Consider the following 25510-nt stretch of genomic DNA (forward strand, 5'->3'; position numbering starts at 1 on the left):
AGGTTTTCGATCAGAATCAGAAAGGGCTTTATTGCCAAGTACGTTTTTTACACATACAAGGAATTTGTCTTGGTGTTATGGTGCATGTCACATTCTCTAGATGTAAGAAAGATAAGAAGAATATAAACAATATAACTATACATATATACACACAGTATGTATTAATAAAGATAGAAAATAAAATGTAAAATAAAATAAGTAAAAAGGAACGGTACAGCAGGGTAGGTACAGTGGCATGAGGAGCCAGAGGTGGAGTGTGGGGAGAGTCAGGGTGGGTTCCGGGCCTTGTTCATAAGGCTAGTGGCGGAGGGGAAAAAACTGTTCATGTGGTGTGAGGTTTTGGTCCTGATGGACCGCAAGCTTCAGAGTTCTGGTGGCGTATAGGTCCTGGAGCGGCGGCAGATTGCAGCCAATCGCCTTATCTGCAGACCGAATGACACGCTGCAGTCTGCCCTTGTCCTTGGCAGTGGCAGCAGCGTACCAGATGGTGATGGAGGATGTGAGGATGGACTCAATGATGGCTGTGTAGAAGTGCACCATCATTGTCTTTGGCAGGTTGAATTTCTTCAGTACATCCTCTGTTGTGCTGATGTTCAGCTCCCACTTGAGATCTTGGGAGATGATAGTTCCCAGGAAGCGGAAAGACTCCACAGTGTCAATTGTGGAGCCGCAGAGGGTGATGGGGGCAGGTAAGGCTGAGTTCTTCTTGAAGTCCACAACCACCTCCACTGTCTTTAGAGCGTTGAGCTCTAGGTTGTTATGATTGCACCAGGTCACCAGGTGGTCAGCCTCCCACCTGTAGGCGGACTCGTCACCATCGGAGATGAGTCAGATGAGGGAGGTGTCGTCTGCGAACTTCAGAAGCTTGACAGACTGGTGACTGGAGGTGCAACTGTTGGTGTAAAGGGAGAAGAGCAGAGGGGTACTGGTGGGGGGGGTGGAGGTGATGCACAGTGGCTGGTAGGGAGGTGTCGTGGGTGATGGTTTCAGGACTGTCCTTTTGTCTTTCAAAGCGACAGAACTTGTTAAGGTCGTTGGCTAGGCGTCACTCGTTGAAGGAGTGGGGGGTTTTGGGCTTGAAGTTGGTGATCTGCTTGAGCCCTTTCCAGACAGACACAGAGTCATTAGTTGAGAACTGGTGCTGGAGTTTCTCTGAGTACAGTTGTTTAGCCTCTCTCACTGCCTTCCTAAACTTGTATTTTGCCTCTTTAAGGCCACGTCCACATGTACCAAAACAGTCTTTTTTTTTACCCGTCTTCCCTGGATTCGTTTCAAAAATAGTTGCGTCCAAACGAATCCATTTGTAAATGACTCAACGCGCTACTTCATATTCCAGGCCTATAGGTGGCGCTGTTTCTGCTACAGAAATTCACCAAAAAACGGAGAAGAGCATAGTCACTTCCACTTCCCATCATAACATGACTAGCTAGACTGTAACGTTCTCTTAATACATCCATGGACTATAATAACTTTCACCACTGCTCATTTTATAAAGGCTCATCGCAAGAAAACGTGTCTTTCTTTACATTGTATAATGTGCTGTCAATTCTGTCTGCCATCAGACATGATTGCAGCGTGCTAGCTAGTAGAGCTGTGAATACACTCACTGGACGGCAGCTAGCAGCTAACGGCTAACGGCTATCAACTATCAGGGCAAGCTAGCTACCGGCAGGATCGAGACAAGGACCAGGGTGAATTTAAACAATGTGGCACAGACATATTAATTGCATTTTGTGTCTGTTAAGAGGCACAAAGGCACTCTAAAACTTGCCCCGACCACTGCTGTTTTAGCTCAGGGGACGCTTGTAGTACGTAGCTGCAGCTTCTCCGTGTTACCTGCACTGATTCGGGTCGGGTTTTTCTATCGAAAGTACTCGCGTAGCTATAGCGATCAAGATTAACGTAAAAATTGGCCGGAATTCTCCTTTAATCCACAAAGCCACGTCTCCATGAAGCACAAAACGGCAGATGAAGAAAAGTCCCTGTTTCTCACCAACAGCAGTTGTAATTCCTCCAGTTTGTTGGGCAGTGAACGCATGTTAGAGAGGAATATTCCCGGTAACGGTGTGTGTAATCCTCGCTGGCAGAGACTGAAGATATAAATTTGAGAATTTGTGACTGGTCTGGCCAAAAAGGCCAAAATAACCTCACTCCACTTAGATTACTATACCTTACACCCTCAAATTTCTAGTGTTCGTTGACTTGTAGATCAGAAATAATACTCAGGATTCGTTCAGTTAAAATTATAACAAAACTTTAGTGAAGAATAATATTGCAATAATACGAGTATGTGTACACGGATCAGATATTGTAAAACAAGTCTCTCTCTCCTAACAAACTGACAGAGCCTCGCCAGTATCTGATGTCGTCCAGTTAAAAACCTTAAACCGTAAATCCTTAAAAAACGTTTTATCCATTTCTGTCTCCTCTTCTGGTGGAGCTATCATCAGTTTGGATACAGTCCAGATCTTCTCGGCTCCAGCCGGCTCCTACAATGTAGCACAACGTATGAAAATGTTACCTTGGATTCTCCCATTCCCAGGTCAAAAGAGACAAGCTGTGATTGTTTGGGATTTGCTACGTTACATTTCGTTTACCAAAAGTATACATCGGTTACAAAATGTTTTACGATGTTCATATTACTGAATATCTGTGTCTTAATCTTCTAGGGAGTTGCGTGAGAGCCAAGGACATTTTCATAACCTGCGCTACACTTCCCCGCTTGCGAAACACTACTCCTTGCCATCTCTGCTTGCTGTGGTCAAGACCTTTTTTCTCAGTTTTCCAATCATTCCCTGGGTGCCAATATCCCGTACTCCGTTTATAATATCTTATCACTTTAAAAATCCAGATGGCCTCTCATAACCCAGAGAAGCAGAGATGGCAAGGTCAGCTCATGAACTCTAAAGCCTCTCACCTTATTCTCACAAAAATATATCCTTACGCACAAGCACACCACCCCGTTTCCCTCTTCTCCGGCGCCTCACTGCGTGAGCGAAGGTGAGCGCACCTTTGACCAGAATGTCAAAAATTTCCAGTGAAGGGAGAAGAAAAGTAGGAAATAAGTCTGCTGGTGTCCCCTGATGTTCACGAGCTCTTCTTTGGTGAATGAGATGCGGGTACCATCGCAGAAAACAGAGTTAAAACACAAAACAAAACAATGCACACCAACACACCGTGTCACCCTTCTGTGGCGCCATCTTGGATGGATGAAGATCATGAATCTCACTGTTCATTGAATTAATTCTTTCATCGAACTCGCATATCAACAGAATTTGATTTGACCTCTCGCCTCATGTGAGTAAGGGATTTCTTCAGGCGCATATGACTTCATGCTTTTCACTGTTTTATATTATATTATATATTATATCCTTTTATTATAGAAGAATATTAACTTATCTTGAAATGGAAATTCCAAGAAGAAAATGCCTGAGAATTAAATGTTCAAATTAAGGAGATGAAATAAAATGATTTTCATTTAATAATCAGTTGTGTTATGTTCTACTTTTGAAGAATCATCAACATGGATGAGTGAGGGGGGTACTAACTCATGGTATGACAAAAAGGCTCAGGGGGTACACACAAGACAAAAAAGGTTGGGAACCACTGAGCTAGAGGTTACATGAAAAAGTGCATAAAAGATCTAATTAATATTATGCTTGTTCACTGTCATATCCACGTTGCAATTGCCCAGGCCTACTTTCAATCAAGTCTTCATAGCCTATTAATTTAGACAGTTACAGGCTAGTCATCAGTAAGTAATGTAATTCAAAGTGATGTAAACTATATTATTACTATTGTTACTATTATATAAGCTTAATCTTCTGCGCCACTCACGCCTCACGTCCTCAAACGCAGACTAGATTCAGCGGTTCTCTCTCCAGCACTGGTGGCCGACGCCTATGTCATCGACACTCGTCTGGGGGTCAAGGTGGACTTAACCTGCTGGTTACATTTTGTTTGGTGCTTAGTTTTTGGGAGATGCACCATGCTTGGCAGCTAAGGTCAGTAGAGGTGTTTGTTCTCTCCTTAGGACGTTTCTGTCGTGGTCCTAAGCGAAGGTAAGTGTTGCCACCTCGAAGCACAGTATTTGTGGAATTTTCCCTGCTAGGCTGTAGTGGCGTTTCTCCTTTGGGTGGCATTAATTATTTTTCTTTGTTCTTTTTCCCTTTTTTGTTTTGATAGTATTGTGGCGTCATGATTGGTGTCAATTGTTTTCGGACAGTTGTCTCAGGAGCATGTACGTGGGAACTTGTAGGGTATATTTCAGTTTACCACTGACGTGACCACCAACAAGCTGCTGTGGCTGTAGAGCTCCTAAAATACTGGTAAACAACATAAGTGTTTTGTTTGCTTTATCAAAGTGGGACCAGTCCAGTCACTGTTTTCTGCTGTTATTTTACCTTCATTTTTTGTTCATTTGTTTTGGCCGATGCCTTACTATGCTTGCTCTTAGCTAGACCAGTGGTCTGCTGAGTGTCATATCTTTCTCTTTCTGTCTCCCACAGTCGCCTCCCGGGGTGGTGTGTGCAAGCTGACCCGACCTTCCTACTTTGAGGAGAGTAAGACTGAATGTATCTGCCATGTAATTTATTATTTAACTAATTTACCCCTGCTATTTAAATTGGGTAAATACTACTACTACTTCTTTTTAATAAAAACTTCAACCTACTTTTGTGCAATATACGCCTCCTGGTAATTGTTCCTGTTGGGGGGAAAATCAGAGTTGGTCACATGACACACTAATGAACATATTAAGGGTTTCGTGGGTTCCTCCTGACCCTCAACATGTTGTGGCATTGTCAGAATTGAAGGTATTCTCTGTGTTCCTTCACTACAGTTATTTCTGTCCATCCAATTAAATTGTATTCATAGTGTCAATTCATAACAGAAGTTATCTCAGGATGCTTTACAGATAGAGTATGTCTAGGCCACACTATAATTTACAGCGACCCAACAATTCCCTCCAGGACCAAGCATTTGGTGCAACAAGGAAAAACTTCCTTTTAACAGGCACAAACCTTAGGCAGACCCTGGCTCTTGGTGGGTGGCCATCTGCCTTGACCGATCATTGATTGAACGACCAACCTAATCACTACATTAGCATTGGAAAGAAACTATTGCCTATGATGGCCTTGAAAAGGATTCAATATGCTCTGGACTAGGTCTTGACTTGGTCTAGACTTGGTCTTGACTGCCTTTGCACATGTTCTTGACTTGGACTCGACTGGGCCTGGTCTTGGACTCGATTAAGTCGGCCCTAAGGCAACAGTTTCCTTACATGTTTGGATAAAAACTCAAAAGTTTGACAATGTTGCATTTGCAGCTTGTTTTCGCTGTCTTTAAGTTGCCAAAAATGTTATGGTTGGCTGGCTGTGAGTCTTTGTTTTGTTTTCTGATTTCCTACTGCCTATTTTATTTCCACCGTCAGTTTTCTCTGTTTGCTTTGCCTCTCTCTGTATCCCCTGTGTTTTCCCCTCCTCCTGCCTACTCCTGCCAACTGACTACACGCACCTGCTCGTCATTCCACAATCACCTCTCCCGCCGTACACACCTGCCAGCCATCTACAATCAAGCCCAGTATATGAACCCCGGATCCACTCACCATCTTCGCTTGAACGTTGCTTCAGTCATTCTGGTGACACGCAAATACAAGCTCTCTGAGAAAACTCTAGCACTTACCTGTCCTTGTCTGTCGCTGACTCTTTTTGTTTCTTCCCTGCAGCCATTCTCTCCACCCGCTTCCAGTACCTCCAGTCGGCTGGCCTCACCATTCGGTCCCCCTCCCACGGCTCCCTACTCCATCCTGCCTCTGCTCCTGAACTGCCCTGCTTTCGCTCCAGCTTCCAGCCACCCTCCCCCTCGACTCCCATCTTCCCCGGACTCCAGTGCCTCCTCTTCGGCTCCCTTGGTCCTGGTTTCCCCGCGCACCCCAAGCTCCCTCACTATCCATCCCCTGCTAGCTCCCTCGTCATCCTATCCCAGCAGTCTCTCTCATCGTCCTACCCCAGCCCCAGAGCCCTTACTCCTGTCCTCGGCGTCCGCCTCCCCACTCCTTCCACTTCCCTCTCCCTCAATAAAACTTTTTCCTGCTGAGCCTAGCGTTTGGGTCCGTACTGTCTTCACCACAAGAAAAAAATCTCCCATTGCAGGTTTAAGCAAATTTAAATTCATAATTAAGCTACTAATTCTGTGATCAATGTCCTCCTGCAGCACAGATAAACTGAGTCAGAAGCAATATATCTTAGAAGGCTTCCTAAAAAGGACCAGCGTAGTAATAGTCAATAAATATGTAATCAATCAAGATAAGTCACATTCATCATATCTGGTGGATGACCAGATCATTTTTTAAATAGAAGACCAAATCAGTCTCATATCTCATTCTAAATCTATCATGCAGCAGGGCCACTGACTGGAACTGTGTCAACAAACTTAGTCCCTTTTGCCCTGTGACGGCAAAGACTGACCTTCATTGCAGGGATGAAGGAGGATATAATCCAGTTAAGGTTCCATTAGTGAATAGGCTCTTGTTTTTCTGAAAGGGCATCATGTCCAGGCCATCCTCCTGTTTTAGCGGGATGATAGTAAAAGCTTTGGAGACAAACTAGTTCAATACTTTGGTTTGACTTTTAAAAATAAACCAGTGTTTTCCAGAAGACATCCTAGACAAACCTTCAAGGGCCTTCAGAGAGCTTGTTTTTGTAATGAAACAAAGGATTCAAAGTAAAAATTAACAGCACGTGTTTCAAATACAGTATGTTGCTTCACTCCAGAGACTGTAATCAAGCTGAACTTGCTTGTTTGAACCTTGTATTGCTGAGCTACATGGGGCAGTTTTCCTCCTCAGAAAATGTGACAGATCAAGGCTTGACAGGAGACATGCCTGAACTGCCATTCTTTTCAAACAAGAAAAATAATATTGTAGTTGCATTGAGAATAAAACAGTCTGTATTCCCAAAGGCTCAAGGACATTACAGATGACTCGTTAAAAACATGCTTTTAAAAAAAATATGAGATTGAATAGACACAAATACTGTACACTCAATGTTGACACTGTTCGCCAAATATTTTTTGACCAATAACTTAATTTTGTTCTTAAAGTTAAAAAAGAAGGTTGTTGCTAAAATAGTAGAATCTGCAGGTCATACATCATCCTCCGAGCTTGCACACTTGGCTAACTCATTTAGGTGTAGTTATCTAGCTTAACTTATTGCATTAGCTAACTAAAGGTATTTATTTTATATTTTTATTTTATTACACCTTAGTTTAGTGCGTTTTATTTGGGCATTTATAATGGCATTTGTGTGCACGGTGAACGGATGCAATTAACACAGTGGTTCACACTAACTTGTTTATTAAAGACAATTCGAATTCAGATTCTGGTTGCTAACCCTTCAAGTTGCATCCATTAAGCTTCTAAGTATTGAAATCCCGCCGGATATGTGATGTTGGATTCATCTACCAACACTTTGTGGGCTGGCTCAGGTTTGACTTGGACCAGCTCTTAGTTATGCTGCTATAGATTTAGACTTTGTATGACACACTGAGCTCTTCTATCTGTGTGCATTCATGTCCCAGTAATGTTCTGTTACTAACTTAGCTCCAGGGAGCTTTTTCCCCAAAGTCGTTATGTTTTCTCGCCTCGCAGATTTCCTTGGCTTGGGGTGGCACCTATATCGTGTTTGCAACTGCTGCCATGGTCCTGCTCGACGCCCTGCTATACCCTGCACTGCTACTACACTTATTGGTAACACTTTATTTGAAGGGGTGTTCATAAGACTGACATGACACTGTGATTATTATGACATATCATGAACATGAAGGAGTCATTTTGAGTGTTCATGACTGTTGTCATTAAGTGTCATTTGTTAATTATGACACTTTTAATGCAAAGTTAGCATTGTCCGAGATGTCTTTGTCATGACAACTTGACTTTAACAAAGACAACAATCTGTGTTATGACAACTTGACATTAGCCAAGACAGTACAACCTGTTGATGTCTTTGTAATGACAACTTGACATTAACCTAGACAACACCTGTCATAAATATGTCATGACAGACCCAATTATCAAACTTTAATAAACTATTTAGCTTTATGTGTTAACATTACATTAAAATGTCATTAAGAGGTTGGTTTTTTACATTGGCTGTCATGAGAGCATTATAATTGTGTCATGAATATTTTTCCTTGACCTCAAATAAAGTGAAACAATTTGAACCTGTCGTTTGATTTCATCATCAAATGCTTAGCTATTTGACAGTGTCATGAATACCATCCATAACCTCAAGTAAAGTGGAACCATTTGGACTTGTCTTTAAGATGTCTTTAAAGTTATAAGACCAGTTTGACGACAGTGAATAGAGTACCAAGGTGATTTAATGAATTTTGAACAGATAATGTTAGCTTTAGGCTTATGTCTCTTGTTGCTAAAACTAGCTTACAGCAGCTTACTAAAGTAACCGCTAACTGTAGTTAGTTGCTGATAGCTAGTGAATTCAGTTAGCTGTACAGCTGTTAAATTAGTTGACTCAGCCCAGGGCTGCTAAGAGCCAAACCCAGAAAGAAAACCCTCTCGGTAGTGTATTCTCAGTTGAAAAACTGGTCTCCGCTGTGTTTGGTCCCATCCATCTAGGCGTGGTTACCAACACCAAAAGCTTCGTTAATGGCTAATGTCGAGCAAATCTGATGGTGAAGACATGTCTACTCTGCCTCTCATTTGCCAACCCTGGTATTCTTACCCTAACCACTGGCACTCCTACTGTCTAAACTAGGGTGACCAGATTTCCCGCAACTAAAACCGGGACACTTTGAGTGTGACCGTAGTGCTCGTGCACGCACACGCTTTTTAACGTAAACATGTGCCAGCCCAGGTCAGATAGACACAGACAGATTAGACACAATTTTGCCAACAGCACACATAGGCCTACTGCTCACAACATAATGGGGTATCTCAGTTAATATTCATGAATTTTCTTGGTATGTAGCCTACATATCTAATAAATAATAGGCTATTAAAAGACATTGAGTGAGTTTCGTGTGAGACCAACTTTATTTTTCAGAATTAAAGCATTCTTTAGGAAAATGCACCCACTGAACTTGTGAAAAACTTTGTGAAAAGGTATTTTTCAGTTAGTAAAGTTATGGTAACACTACATGAATTATGAATTCATGAAGGAGTTAATTCATGATTTGTGCATTACTTCATTCCTTTATATCTTATGAATCAAAAGGAATTGACATGAGTTCATAGCCTCTCATTCATGACCTCATGAATGCATGAACAACACATCAACTAAAGCATTAGGTAAGGTGCCTACATAATTATGCACAAGTTGTGTTCAAATCAGAATTTGCGCAGTGATGACCACATTTTTTTGCCCACATGCTTAATAAATCATAATTCATAATGATGTGCCCGTGCACATACCTAATGCTTTAGTTGTGTTGTTCATGTATGGTCACGAATGACAGACTATGAGCATGTCAATTCCTGGAATGCAGTAACACATAAATCATTAATTACATAATGCATAATAATACATAGCCTACATCACTTAATTCATGCATGAATTCATGTACCCTTACCGTAAAATGTTACTAGTGTTATTCTAACCAACACACACACACACATACACAAATGTAATCTCATTTGATAGAGCAGATAGCTTCCCTATTGGAAACATTCATTCCGTATATTTGTTAGAGGAGTGAATTTGCTCAAGAATCAATTTGTTGTATAATCCTACATTTTATGGGTTGTCAAGGCCAGTTGTCTGTTATTTATGCTTTGCTGCTTTGCAAATCAAAGGAAAATTCATACTCAAGACTCAATGCCTGGAGAGGTGATTTTAAAAATAGATATTACAGTTAATGAAATGAGAACTTAAAAGCACAAACTATTAATACAGCATTAAAATCGATACAAAATAAATGGCGGTTCAGAACCTATGTAACACCTGTAAGACTCCGTCAGTATAATTCGTATATCCCTGACAACTGCATAAAATGCAATAATAATGTTGGCACCCTGCTGCACTGTGTGGGAATGTCCAAAAATCCAGTCGTTCTGGAAAAATGTTGTCAACTTGGTCTCACGTATAGCGGCTAGAGACCCCTCTTGATGCAAAGCTTTGTATATTGGGCATCTTTCCTGATCAATTCACACCAGGCCGCATAACAGTGGTCTTGATCAAGTAGTGCCTGCTACAGGCTAGAAGAGTGATGGCATTGAGGTGGAAAAGTATGGATTTGCCTTGCTTTAGAGAAGAAAAAAAACAGGGAGGGAAGTTAAATAAATGTGGAAAAATATGGGACACTTTTATGCAGTTCCTGGAGAGTGATCAAGCTGAAATGAATGATTAAAAAGTGAAAACACTTGGTTCTACATGAGGATGGTTAAAATATTGATAGTAAATGATATAATTATAGTTGTGGTATTATTACTGTCATTATTTAGCGGTGTAATATTCCTCAATATATTTGTGAACATTGCATATATAATGAAAAATACAATATATTTGTTGTTTTTGGTTTTAACTTTAATTTTATGTTCTTTTGTTTAATTTAATTAATTAAATAGTCGATGTTAAGGGTGGGGGGAAGGGTGTTACTTAAATGTTAATGTATGTATGGCAGTGTGTTCTTTCAATGCCAAAAACCAATGAATTCAATGTAAAACAAAACAAGTGTTTTCCACAGAATTAAATTCTATTATACTTCCACAGCACTTAGCCACTGTCTGGTGATTTTCCATTTTTAAACATGTGAAGGTCTGTTTTTGTCATGAAACGGTTTTAGAATAGTCATGTGAAAATATGTAATAATTACAAAGACTAATGTTATTACAACATCAGTCACGTGATTACCTGCCTGGCTTGACACATTCGATCGCAGCTTGCAGAAGAAATAGAGGAGACGCCGCAATGATCACTGCAGCGCATGGCGTGCCTGATTGCAGTCGGCTATGTTAGTATGGTCTCACTAAAAACGTTTCACTGTTTTAGGACATTAGATTTTCTTTACATGAAAAAAAAATATAATTTTGGCCAACCATTGTATTTCCTGGACTTTGATGCACACATTGTTTTCCCACCATGTATTATTTTAAATAGCATACCTGGCACTGTTAGGCTGCAGGGGATTAAAGGACCCAATCGCAGAGAGAGGCAGGCAGGCAGAAGAAAGTTGAAATTTATTGATCAAAACATAAAAATGAACCAAGGGAGTCCTGAGAGCAGCAGCAGGCAAAAAACTAATTCCAAAATGAAGTCAAAAGGCATCCAAAAAACCAAGGGAGTACAAAAACAGGAATAAACAGGAAGCACAGAAACTGACGAGAGCTGACAACGGGAGACACGATAGAACCAACACAACCACACACAAACTGACAGGGCAAGGACACAAAACAATCTGACGAGACAAAGGGAACTTCTTTATGATTCTTCTTTATGATTTATTGGCGGTTGGCAAACCAACTTAAAAGGTGCATTACCGCCACCAACTGGACTGGAGTGTGAACGAGAGATATATGCAGAAAAAAAAACCAAAAACTAAATCCTCTTTACCAAATCAATTTCTCTGAGAAACTTCATAATACAGTGATATACCTTGCCGGCTGGCGTCCCCAAAAGCCCTGACAAAGAAAATGCATGGTGATCTGCCTTACGAAGTGTCTGAAAAAGGTGCTCTCTCTGGGTGTCGTATTCCTTGCAATGAATTAGAACATGCTCAACAGTTTCTGGCTGATGACAGTATACGCAGTTTCCATTAGAATGTTTGCCTATCTTATATAATGAATAGTTAAGACCTGTATGTCCAATTCTAAGACGAGTAATGATACTTTCTTCCCGACGTTTAAAGCCCACCTTCCTCCCATCACCAACACCGCTTTGTATATTGTAAAGATGTCTTCCTGTTTCACTAATGTCCCAATACCCCTGCCAGGTTGTTTGTGCATATGTCCTGATGAATGATTTAACTTCCGCTTTGCTCATTGGGACCTGTAGGTCTACATATGTAATCTTAAGTGCTTGTTTGGCCAGAATATCCACCTTCTCATTTCCCTCCACACCAGCATGGGCAGGAACCCAAATGAAAGTTGTAAATAAACCCTTAATTTTCATTCTGTACAATACAATAAATATTTCATTGATGATATCTGTTCTAGATGATGATCTGCCTGTCCTAATGCTAGAAAGTGCAGAAAAACTATTGGATGCAATAACAGTTTTGGGTAATCCCTTCTCCTCTATCCACTGTAATGCCAGTAACACTGCCATCAACTCTGTAGTGTATACTGATAAATGATCAGATAACCATTTCTTTATTGATGTATCATTCACCGGGATATACACTGCTGCACCTACACACCCTTTTTCTGGATCTTTAGAGCCATCTGTGAAAATGAAAACAGAGTCTGATAAATTCTTTTTAACATAATTCTGGACTATGTGCCATACTGGAAGAAGTTCTGACTTATTCTTCAGTTCCTGATGTATGCTAAGATCTACACTTGGCAAGGAGAATAACCATGGAGGAATGGATGAGAGTGAAACAGTAGGACTATATTGTAATTGACCTAATCCAATGCTCATTGCTTTAGCATCACCAATCCATCCAAAGCTAAAGAAATCTGACTCGTTGTGTTCCCAGCAATCCATTAAAATTCCCTTTGCAGGATGCGAATCACAATGTCCCTGGAGATTAACCCAGTATGCCAGCATTAACTTGACCCGTCTTATTTTCAAAGGCATCTCCCCCATTTCCACCTGCATCGCTGAAACTGGAGATGTTTTAAAAGACCCACTACAAATCCTCAGAGCTTGAGCTTGTAAGACATCCAACTTCTTGAGATGACATTCTGCTGCTGACATGAAAGCTATACAACCATAATCTAAAACTGGTCTCATGAGAGCCCAATATATATTTTGAAGAGATGATCTGTTTGCTCCCCACTCCTGTCCAGCCAAACAACGGAGTACATTGATAACCTTTTTACATTTAATCTGAATCTTTCCTATATGCATTTTCCATGTGAGCTTTTCATCAAACCATACACCCAGAAATCTAATTGCTTTTACTTGTTCAAGAGTTTGACCATACAGTTTTACCGTCATGGGTGCCATTTTACGCCGTCTAGAAAAACAGATCACCTGAGTTTTTGCCACAGACAGTCTGAATCCCCATCTATTTGTCCATCCCTCCACCTGAGCTACAGCATCCTGTACCTTTTTATTTACAAATGCCACATTGCGGCCTCTTATCCACAAAGCTCCATCACCGGCATACAAAGACCTTCCCACACCTTGATCAACATGACAAAATATATCGTTTATCATAATGTTGAAAAGCAATGGGCTACAAACGCTCCCTTGCGAGGTACCATTCTCCACCTCATAAACATTGGAGCGTTCTGCACCTACTCTAACTTGTATTTTCCTCTCACATAAAAAATTCAAAACCCAATTATATACTCTACCACCAATTCCCAAGGATTTCAACTTAATAAGCAGTCCTTCTTTCCAGAGCATATCATATGCCTTTTCCACATCAAAGAATACAGCAATCACTACTTCCTTATTGGTCTGTGCTTTCCTAATTTCAGATTCCAAGCACAACACTGAATCCATTGTATTTCGACCTTTACGGAACCCACTTTGATATGGAGAAAAAAGAGCTTTACTTTCTAGGAAATACGTTAACCTTTCAGTAACCATTCTTTCCATGATTTTACATAAATGTGACGTTAAGGCAATAGGTCTATAACTAGATGGATCTGAGGGGTCTTTCCCTGGTTTTAGAATAGGCACTATTATCGCCTGTTTCCACACTGATGGAAGTTGACCGATTTCCCAAACCCTGTTAAAAAGTTCTAACACTTTGGCTAGTGAGTTCTCTGTCATATGTTCCAACATTTTATAACACACACCATCCTTCCCAGGAGTGGTTTGACGAGCACCAAAAACTGCTCTTTTCAACTCAAACATACTAAAAGGCAAGTCTAATGGATCTCTTGACTCTACAGCTGCATCCACTATTCTGGGATTCTCCATTAGTGTTCTGTTTCTACACTGCATGATCTCCTCTGAAAGATTATCTGACTATGCACTTTCCTAAATGTTTGAGCAAAAAGCTCAGCCTTCTCCAAATTGTTGACAGCCATTTTGTCCCCACTAACCAAAACTGGAATTCCATAATACCCACGGATCCCCCCCATTCTCCTAATCATTCCCCAGACATCTGACAACTGTACTTCTCTTCCAATACTATTGCAGTACAGCCTCCAACATGAGCGTTTTTGATTCCTAATTGTTCTCCTTACTACAGCCAGGGCCCTTTTATATTCAACCAAAGTTTCCAAAGAATGGAGTTTTTTGAGTTGCTTAAATGCTTTATTTCTGCTTTTTATGGCTTCCCTACATTCACTATTCCACCAGGGTACGTTCTTGTTCCGTCTAGCTCCTACACTTACTGGAATGTTTCCTTTAGCTGATTGTATTATTACCTTAACTATATCACCATTAAACTTGTTTATATCCACCTGATTCCCCACTTGAAGTATTCCAAAAAGGTTTGAACTTTCGTCTTGGAAAGCATCCCAATTAGCATTTCCTAATTTCCACCTAGGAATGCACTTTACCTTTTCAAACAGAATCTTAGTACCAACTTCAGTCCTCACAGGATAGTGATCACTACCCACTGTCGTATGCCTCACCACATTCCACGTACATATACCTGCTAATGCACTGGATACAAAAGTTAGATCAAGTGCTGTTTCAGTATTTTGCGTGCTATTATATCTTGTACCTTCCCCAGTATTAATACAGACTAAACCGTGCTCATCAACAAATTCTTCAATAACTGCACCATTTGCATCTGTTCTAGTACTACCCCACAGTGAGTTATGAGAATTAAAATCCCCACACCATACTACCCTATCTTGCAAAGATCCCCCAACATCCTCTAAAATATCTCGACTTAATTGTCCACATGGATTATAATAATTTATTATACCTATAGGGCCTCTTTCTGCCCATATCTTGATCCCAATTGCTTCATGACCTTTGCTCACATAAACAACTTTATAACTCATACCAGTCTGTATGAACGTTGCAACTCCTCCCCCTCTTCCAGTTTCCCTATCTTTTCTTACTGCAGTATATCCCTTTACAACAAAATTCAACTGTGGTTTCAGCCATGTCTCTTGTACACAAATCACATTAGGTTTATCTTTCAAATTATCTATATACTTCTTGAACTCTTGACCATTCGCTATTAAGCTTCTTGCATTCCACTGAAGTACAATTAACACCATTAGGAAGGGCCAGCCCATCCCTGAGAAACTGATACATCATCATTAAGAATATCTTTAACCTTTTCCCAGGGAAACCCTGTCACATCAAGGTACTTTTCAGCTGACTTGACAATTATTTTGATCCTTTCATTTCTGCTATTTGTCTGTGCTGAACAGTTGATTATCTCTGCCATAAACAGAACAAATTCCTGTTTACCCACAATCAAAGTGTCCTCTTTCAACTTATCACAACTGATACACTTTCCTGCATCTTTATTCTTATTATCATTTTGCCTTGTGACCTGCTTGTCTCCTGAAACCCTTTTCGCTGCCTCAGCATAACTAATTCCCTGGGTAACTCTGACTCGCTGCGCCTCTTCTGCTTTCTTACTAACCTCACATCCACGGTACGCTGAACTATGTTCCCCTCCACAATTGCAGCACTTCAGCTTTGCCCCCTCTTCACATTTGCCGTATTCATGATCTCCACCACACGTCTACTATACTCATCCGGATTGCTTTCCCTAGTTGTACACCATCTTTACACATGATTAACATTGCTCCATTTCTCAATACCTTGGCGCTCCGTACCTCCCCAATTTCCTTAGCGATGGCTCTGGTTAACTTAATTGGATTCCATGCACCAAACGAAGCACCCTCCTGCATAAGTTTGACTAACACCTTAAACTCATCTCTACTTCTTTCTGCTACATTTGCTCTACGCACGCAATCATTATCACTATCATCCGATTTAGCATTCTTACTCTTTTTGCGTTTATTTTTCCTAACTACATCCCAATCTCCAGTTTCAAAACTCCCGCCACCACCTTCATCCATCTCCAACCCGCTTCCTACTCCGTCACTTCCCTCTGCCATCTCTCGCCCAGTCACAGTCCAGTGTTCGCCAAAAACTCTGGCGTGTCACTCTCCAGTTTGGAATTCAAGCTCCGCCTCGTTTTGGAACAGAAAACACGCCCAACGGCTAGACGTGTCCCGACAAAGGGAACGAGCAAACAAGGAACAGGTGATACAACAGGTGAAACACAACAGGTGAAACACATTAGGAGAGGCAGAGTAATCAAAAAAGGCGGGAAAACACAGGAAGGAAAAATAGAAAAGACAAGACAGAAAACCAGACTCAAAATAAAACAGGAAACAGAAATAAGCATCAAAGAACAGAAATACACAATACAAACAGGAAAACTAAACATAAACAATCCATAGAAAATACAGGAAACAGAAACAGAAATACAACCAACCATAATAATTGTCAAAAACAGGGAAACAAAACACTCAACACCACAACAGGCACGTCTCTCAAGCGAAAGTGAAACTCCTGCAGGACCAGTACCGAAAGAAACTGAGTGCTTGTGACCCAATGCCTACCGAGGAAGAAAGCCTGTGCTGTAAAGAGTGGGATCTCATACAGCCAGGTAATGAAAACTGTGTCACCTGTACAGAGCAATTTGCTATTTACCTTTTTCCTGCTACAACTGAATTCCCACGGGACTTCGCGAGACTACAGCTAGCCGTCTAAAACACTATTTTACTGTACAGGACCCAAACATAATTTGGTCCGTTTCCATGTAGCATAGTCACTAATATGGTCATAACCACTACAGTGCTAAATGATCTATTTTTGAGGGGGAAATAAAGTACAATTTTTCGCGGCGAAGGCTTGAACGGTCTTCTGAAAGACATCAACCAGACCAGCGGGCGCTCGTTGTATTGTTGTCGGCCGCGTGAAGCCAGGAGGGCGGGGAGGAAGCAGAGGCAGGGACGCGGCCGGGCATGCTAGCCCGGCTAAGGAAACCACAACGATCGACACGGACAAGACTCCTACTCACCAACGCCATATGGATTGCACACTAAATGGATATTTATGTTACAAATACACACGGGACTGCAGCGTGATGATTATTACTGGAGCCTGGCTGAACACACTCACTCATCCCAGACGGCAGCTAGCAGCTAACAGGGTATGCGAATTTCAACAATGGCTAAGTTGCTAAACGCATCTTGTTGTCATGTAAGCGCCCTGTTCATGTTGCACAGACATTTTAATAGCATTTTGATTCTGTTAAGAGGCACAAAGGCACTCTTTAGCTTATGCCCCCATAACAGTTTTAGCTAACGGGAGCTCTGGGCATTAGCTACAGAAGCTCCATGTTGCTAGCACCAATTCGGCTCGTGGTTTTTGCTATAGACAGTACTCAAAAAAGTATAGCGATCAAGATTAACGTAAAAATTGCCCGGAGTTCTCCTTTAACAGCGGAGTCTACGCCTTGAGGGGAGTCACTCAAACATCGAAACATGACATGTGATGGATCATGAAGGATCCTACAGGCAGTCTTCAAGGTCTGCTGTTCGCATAGGGTGGACAGAGCTCTCAGGGGGTGTCCAATAATTCTGGAACAGACTTTAACAACTTGATGTAAGCAGTTCCTGTTTTGAAGACTAATGAAGTAAAACCAACAAGTGAAGGAAAAAGATATCACACTTTAAATAAATGAGTAGTAGAATGTGGTTAGGATGTCCTTGCTTACATCAAATGATCTTAGTTTCCTGAGCAGGTACTGCCGCTGATTAGCCTAGAAATCTTGACGCACCCTAGCAGCAGCAAATTTAATTTGCAGCCAGGGGGGGTCTAGGCACTTTCTGTTGGCTTGCAAGCTGGAAAAAACCAAACTCTAGTCAGGTCAAGCACATTGTGTATAGAGTCGGTGGGCGGGCTTATGGCTGCTGGGTCTTCTGGAAGACTTGGGGTTAAGCTTTTCTTTAAGAAAAAAAAATAAAGAACCGCACTGAAGTCATTCTTAAAAAAGGAAGATGTGTTCAGAGTTTTGCCGACCGGATACGGCAAAAGTTTAATCTATTAACTAGCTCCAGTACCTTCTTCGTTGCTCTGCTTGGTTGTAGCGCTATCGTATTGCATGCAGAGGGAATGTGAAAGACAACCGTTTATCCCGCCCCTCGGATTGAGCCCTGTCAATGGTGGGTTCCCAGACCCAACATCTTGATGTGGGTCTGGCTTGTCAGGCTAGCCGCTGATGGCTTTAGAATTTCCTCTTTGTTGGACGAAAACTTCAGCTGGTTGTCAAAAATAGTCCCGAGGTATTTATACTGCTCTACAACCTCTACTAGCTTTCCCTGGATGGTGGTAGTGACTGCCTCAGCCAACTGCCTCTGCTTAGGGGAGGAGGTCACTATCATCTCCTTGGTTTTATCCACATTCAGCTCTAGACAGGACATTTCACACCACTTCACAAACTCCTGCAGAGCTGAGCTGTGATCATTGAGGGAGCCTTAAAGCAGAGACAGGACGACAAATTTCACCATGTGACAGTTTGGCTGAGTTGACCTGCAGTTTGTCTGTGTAGAGGATGTAGAGGAGGGAAGAAAGGACACACCCTTGTGGCGAACCTGTTGACGTGATCCGGACATCTGAAAAGGTGTCGTATGATGTCTGGGTTAAGACCAGGTTTCTTGAGGATGGGAGTGACCGATGCAAGCTTGAGTGGTGTGGGGACTGATACGCAACTGAGAGAGGAATTGATGATTGTAGTGATGAGCGGGACAATGGAAGGTAGACAGGTCTTGATGAAAGCTGATGGGATGGAGGTGGAGCTATTCATACCTGAGCAACGGTTCCAATATAAATTAAAATTGTCAATGAAACCAAGGTTGTGAGTATGACAGGTGGACTGATGCCAGGTGTTGATGCTGAGAAGCAGGCTGAAGCACTCTGAGTAATGGGACAATGTTGGTAAGTGTGCTGTTAGATTGCAAATGGACAGGGACTTTTGTTTTGAGAAAAATAGACTTTTATTTTGAAAAAGGAAGTTGAGTCTTTACAGTCCTCATGCCAGAAACCAGGAAGTGCAGAGTCATCTTCAAGCACGTGTAGTGAGAGGCCGTGAAGCACATGTTTTGAGGTGCTGTTGAAGATAGATGGTGAAGTGGGGAAGGACTTTACTTGCTAGGCATTTCCAGGGATGCTACTGGTGAGATAATGGTTTGATGTTGATATTTGTCAATAGTTTAATGTTAAATGCAAATGTTGATGGTAAAAGTGATAAAGTTAATGTAGTTAATTTCTAACTGCCTTGTGCTCATGTTAGCTCATGTAACAGCGTGATAGTGGTAGCATGGGAGTAATATGGTAATGACTTTTTTTTATCATTAAACATACAGAACCTCTCCCACCCTCTGCAGTCTCAAGGAAAACAGAACAAATAAACAAACAGAAATCACACCTTGCCAAGTCACTCTCTATTTCTTGTGGCGCTGAGGTCATTAGGTCTGATATTTGTGCTGCTCTGCTTTTCCATAGGTTGATAGTCGATGCTTTGGCCTTGTTAATCCTTGCTGTAGAGAGCTCAAGCATAACTATATCTAGAAAATACGCCAACCACTGTTTCATACAAAGCGAGTGAGGGGGGAACCAGCGTTTAGCTATCATTTTCTTGGTTGCAGTTGAGCCAGCTAGCCAAATTTTCCTCTCTCCCAAGCAGGTGTAATTTGGAGTCATCGTTAAGTAACAAAACAATCGGTTCAGCAGGAATTCGACATCCTATCACATCAGATATTAACGTGCAATAGGGAGTGGGAATGGCTTTAGAGATGTATCTCTTCTGAGGAGTCCAATATGTCCTATGGCATATGATTTGGGTTCTTGGAACAGTGGAAAATGTTGTTGCTCAAAACATTTCTTTTTAGTAAACTCTGTGTACACAAACAATGTTCTCAATGCTTGCGTTCATGTGTAGAGCCCCTGGCGATACTTCGAGCAAAGTTTCATGTTGTGTCGAGCCTTCTTAGTGTTTTAAAAATAGCTATTTTGAGGCTAGCATAAAAGTGCCCCTAGCACTCCCATTCAAAAGGCCATTTGACCCGAAACCGAGAATACGTTAAATCTTAAAAGTGACGCTTCCGTCCTAAATATGCTTTGAAACTAAAGTTTGACTCGGGTACATTCACAAAAAGACCCTAGATCCGTCAAAAGTTTGACTCGGGTACATTCACAAAAAGACCATAGGTTGCATTTTGGCGAGAGTTACGCTACCATCCACTGTGCCATGCGGGTAATGGTTGTCCTCATGGCTATGGAAAAATGAATGGTGTTAGTTTTAGTTGTAATACATTATATACTTGCATATGTGAACAACTTAAGTGAGTCTTCTTACCTCTCATTTCCATCTCCTGTGTGATGAGTTCTGCTGTTTACAACAACAAGAAAGTTAAGTTACTCTCAAGTTCCTTGTCATGAAATTGTATTGAATTGGAAATGGAAAACTCAAAGCCACTGTACCTTCAACCGGGTCCCAAGATGAAGTGGCAGGCCGAACTTGTGTTACAATAGACCGGCTGGTTTCCTGTGTGGTGTTCACTCATCTAAAAAGAAAGTAGATATGAATATTGGTCAGTTCATTTATGGTGGGTTTCTTGCACATGCCATTGCAAAAGATGAACCTATGCTGTTACATTAGACAATCGCTAAAAAAATAAAAAACTTACATGCAGGTGGTGGAGGCAGTGATGTCTGCTGACCTGAAAAAAGGCAGGAAGAGACAAACACATCAGAACAGTCACATGATATGCACCAGGTTGAGTGTCAGTAGTTCCATGGTAGGAAATATGACTCTGGTTTCTTAAATGCATGCATAAATGTTAACTTACGGACAGGGCTTCCGGACACATGATCCGTCCTGGAATGTTTTCTTGCTTGTGGAACGGATTCATCTGAAATAAAAGACCATACAATTTGTATTGATTGCAAATAATGTATGTAAACATTGTATGTGACAGGATTTCTCAGGATTTTTTCATTGTAGCTCAGAGACTTTCTAATGGGGAGACACAGCATCTATAGAAAAGCATGGCGTTAGTTTGTAAAGCCAGTAGGCAGCTGTGTAGCCTACACATATTCCCTCCCTTCCTGTATGCTTCCCCATTCACTTAAATAGGAAAATAGCTTGCCGATAACTGCCCAAAGTGCGTTGCAAGATGGCCGCCGAGCACACGTCGTGCACAGCAAACAAAGATACAAAGCGCAATATATATGCAAAGCGCAATATATATGCAAAGCGCAATATATATATGCAGTCCATTTAAAGCGTAACTCTCGCCAAAATGCAACCTATGGTCTTTTTGTGAATGTACCCAAGTCAAACTTTCGACGGAAGCACCACTTTTAAGATTTAACGTATTCTCGTTTTAGGGTCAAATGGCCTTTTGAATGGGAGAGCTAGGGGCTACTATGATAGCATCAAAATCACTTTTTTTTAAAACACTAAGAAGGCTCGGCACAACATGAAACTTTGCTCGAAGTATCACCAGGGTCTCTACACATGAACTCCAGCATTGAGAACATTTGTTTGTGTACAGAGTTTACTAAAACGAAAGGTTTTGAACAACTCACTGCTTCACTGGCAAGATGGTGACGAGGGGGAAAGTGAGTTGTTCAAAACCTTTCTTTTTGGTCAACCTGATCAAAACCGGAATATAACAAACCCCTACGAGGGAAAGGGCTTAAGGTTAAACCCCAAACCCTTGCATTACAACCACAACATCATGAAACTAACGTATTTCACTTACTTTTTCGTGAGGTCGGATATAGGTCCGAAAGACAGTTAAAGAAAGTAGGTCATCCAACACAGAAGTCAGGACAGGACTTGAATCCGTCACCTGAGAGCAGAGGCACTGTCTTCCCCCTACTGGCGAGAGGGTGTAACGGTTGGATTTGTACACTGAACGGAGTCACTTGTTAGAAGTGAAATGAAAGAAGTACATTTTCTCAATTGTGAAAATCGTTCTATTGATAGATTCTTGTTTTAAGTATTTTCACCTAATACAGTTAAAAAACGAAATCAAACACAAAAGTATTGTTTTTAGCAAAGTTGATATCAGCCTAAAAATAAATATATTCTCTTGCTATGCTGTTTATCTTACTTAGATTTTATAAGACCAATCATTTTTGAGTGAATCTAAATCAAGTGACTGCAAACCTTTTATATGCTACTTTGAAAACTTAAATGGAACTGGTTTAAACATTTCAAAACCGCACTCAGAACAACCAAAAACAACCAAACGGGAACGTTGTGTGGAGGTACAGTGCAACCACAGGAGAACGTTTCAGTTGGTTGGTGTTAGTGGGGGTAGAGTATTTTAGCCTAGGTTGTTTATTATTCCAAATATACTGCCGAATTAAGGTATCAAATTTCTTCCAGAAATTTATTGGTGGGGGTAAGGGGATCATTGTACTTAAGAAAGTCACATGAGGAACTATGTTCATTTTAACAACAGCAATCCTGGACCGTACCGATGCCGGCAGCGCAGACCTTTGAACACTACCTAATATAGTTTCTAGGGCTGTCCCAAACGATTATTTTTAAACAATTAATCTAACGATTAATTTTTCAATTAGCGATTATTTTCCCATTGCTCAATTATTAACAATTTACACAAAACAAATTTCAATAAGGTTCAAATCTCTATTTATTAAAATTGTTTAACACTGCACTGTTCAAGTAAAAAAAATGTTTAGTGCAACCTGAAGCCAGATAGGCTAGCAATCCAACCACAAAATTAAAAAAATTAAGTTTCAGGAGGAATACAAAAATAAAAACTTAACGTAAACAGAGCAAGTGCAAAAAGAGTAGCCTGTATTTGCTTTTTTAACAGTAGATAAAATAATGAATAAGCTCTTGTTTAACATCCAAGCTCTTCTCCCTTTAATTTAACTTTAATTATTTGTATTAAGGCTGTCAAAATATACTGAGAAAAAATAACGTGTTAAAAAAATAACACAGATTAATCTATTCCATATTGACGTTTGACCCGGAGCCGTTCTAGCCACCATTCGACTATAAAATGAAGGAGGGAGACGAGAATGTGCTGCCTGGATCATTAATTGGAACATTTACTTATAAAAATCTTCTTCCTGCCAACCCTGGCTACCGAAATCTGGTACCACTGATATGTCTGCACTTCTCTCTGATGCTCTGAAGATGATACAGGCAACACAAACACAGCTGCACGTGACGCTAGTTAACACTATACTCGACAGCAGCTAACGTTTGCCTACCGCTAATGCTAAACGGTGTAAAGTTTGACTGTATCTCACTGTAAAGGATTCAACACCGGTATGTAACAATCTGAATCAATGAAACTGGTAAACTACAGCCTCGTGGTGCATTTGAAGTTATTGTAAATGTCCTTTTCCCATCTGGTGGTTGTTTTTGTCGTTCAACAGCAATTTACTAGTGAAATAAGTTATTGTTATTGTTATACGTTATTATTAAATCATTTAATTTTGACCGTATGGCCTTAGCAGTAAACAAGCCGTTCTTTAATGTCACCGACTGTTGTTTAGTACCCTTTTTTTTTCTTTTCTTTTTTACTTTCTTAAAAAGTATCGGTTCAGGCACTGTTAATTATGTATGCGATTAATTTCGATTAATTAATCACAGAGTATGTAATTAATTGGATTACATTTTTTAATCGATTGACAGCCCTAATTTGTATCTAAAAGCTGGTTAAGCACTGTAGGGAGGAGAAGTTGGACAGTTTTTTTGTCTCGTTCCAGTGATTGGCACATCTGGGTGTGGGCGTTGGTAGTATGTTAGATGTATTTCCACTCACATACCCAACAACTGCTGAACAACGCTGACACACAGTCCTCGTCTTATCCACCACTCTCTCGCATGTACTACTCTGTAACTGACCCGAAGAACGAAGAATTCGAGGCGGGGAAGGCACCAGGCAGGAGTGGATGAGACGAGAGTGCATGACACGGGAGGCTCCAGGCTGCAGCCATGCAGTCTCAAAGTTTTCCCAAACTTGCGATCTTAAAGAGGCTGGCGGGTCCTCTAACTCTTGTGGGTCGCCACTATTTGCCATACTCGTCCTTTCGTGCTGCTATCTCTGACTCACTCACTGGACTGTCGGCCTGACAAAAAACTGCATGTAGGCGGAGAGCTCAGCTAGCTTCAGAGCTAAGGCGGGGCTACAGATTAGGTGTCCCTAGAACCTGCGTATCTAATAGTAGTTCCGCATTACATTAATTAATTTGCACGTTTTTTTTTTTTCAAGTTTATTTATTTTATTTAGTGACGTGTTGACGCAATTTATTTGTGTTGACGCATTTACGCAATCGATGACGTCGACGAATCGTCCCAGCCCTAATAGTTTCATAGTTGTCCTGGACAACTCGCTGTAGCGATGTGTGTATGGTGATGCCCAAATATGTAATTTTGCTTTGGGTTGGTATTGTACCACTAATGGCTGATGTCACATACCTGTTGTTCAATAAAAGAAGATAAGATTTATTCCAGTTCATTTTATAGCCGGAAATTGAGCCAAATTCGTTGACGACCTTAAGAATTTTTGGAATACAGTCCTCAAGATCAGAGATGTACAACAAAATATCATCTACAAATAATGATATTGAGCTGCTATTGGATTTAACCTGGACATTACAGATTTTATTTTGCTTTATGGCTGGGCTAACGGTTCAAGAGAGTTTGCCAACAGCATGGGGGAAAGCGGGCATCCCTATTGTGAGCCCGGCTCGATGGAAAATGGCTGAGAATGCAAGCCATTGGTTGAGACTATGGCCGTGGGATTCGCATATAAAGTACACACCATGTCAATGAATTTGGCCCCCAGGCCAAGCCTCTCCATTACTTCCCACAAGAAGTTCTTACAATTCCCATGAACACTCTGCCGTAATGCTACGTGATGACGTTTCATACGCCCATTGGCTGCGCGCAGTTTGCAGTGAAACCAGCGTGAGAAACCATGGAAACGAATGGAGCGTCCACCAGAAAACACAAGGAAGAAGAAGAACGAACGGAGCCAGAGCAGGGAGCGTAGACTGAAAGAGGAGGGAGTTAGCTAGCAAAGTAAAGTAAAAAGTTAAGATTAAACTAAATGCGACGGTGGTTGGGACAGACTTCTGGGGGCAAGAAGAGGAATGAGGCAGGGGATAAGGATATCGACAGAGAAACGAAGAAAAGAAAATGTAATGCCAAATGGCTGACGGGTCGTGAATGGCTTGTGTTTGATCACGAAAATGTTGTCATGTTTTGTCAGGATTGCCGCATGTACGTGAAAGAAAAAAACAAAACGAACAATTTCGTGGTGGGAACTAATTGTTTTAAAGTCGAGGCAGTAAAGGACCATGAGAGTGCCCAAAGTCATCACGAGAGCCTA

General features: G+C 41.1%; 1 long non-coding RNA gene across 1 annotated transcript; it reads left to right on the top strand.

Moving 5' to 3' along the window:
• The first annotated feature begins 1208 nt into the window (after nucleotides 1-1208).
• LOC118494470 lies at nucleotides 1209-24285 on the top strand. Its single transcript, XR_004896610.1, has 3 exons — nucleotides 1209-1593; nucleotides 7111-7116; nucleotides 24273-24285. It is a non-coding gene; the product is annotated as an uncharacterized LOC118494470 (long non-coding RNA).
• The last annotated feature ends 1225 nt before the right edge of the window (nucleotides 24286-25510 follow it).

The sequence above is a fragment of the Sander lucioperca genome, chromosome 2, assembly GCF_008315115.2.
Source record: "Sander lucioperca isolate FBNREF2018 chromosome 2, SLUC_FBN_1.2, whole genome shotgun sequence".
Lineage (NCBI taxonomy): Eukaryota > Metazoa > Chordata > Actinopteri > Perciformes > Percidae > Sander > Sander lucioperca.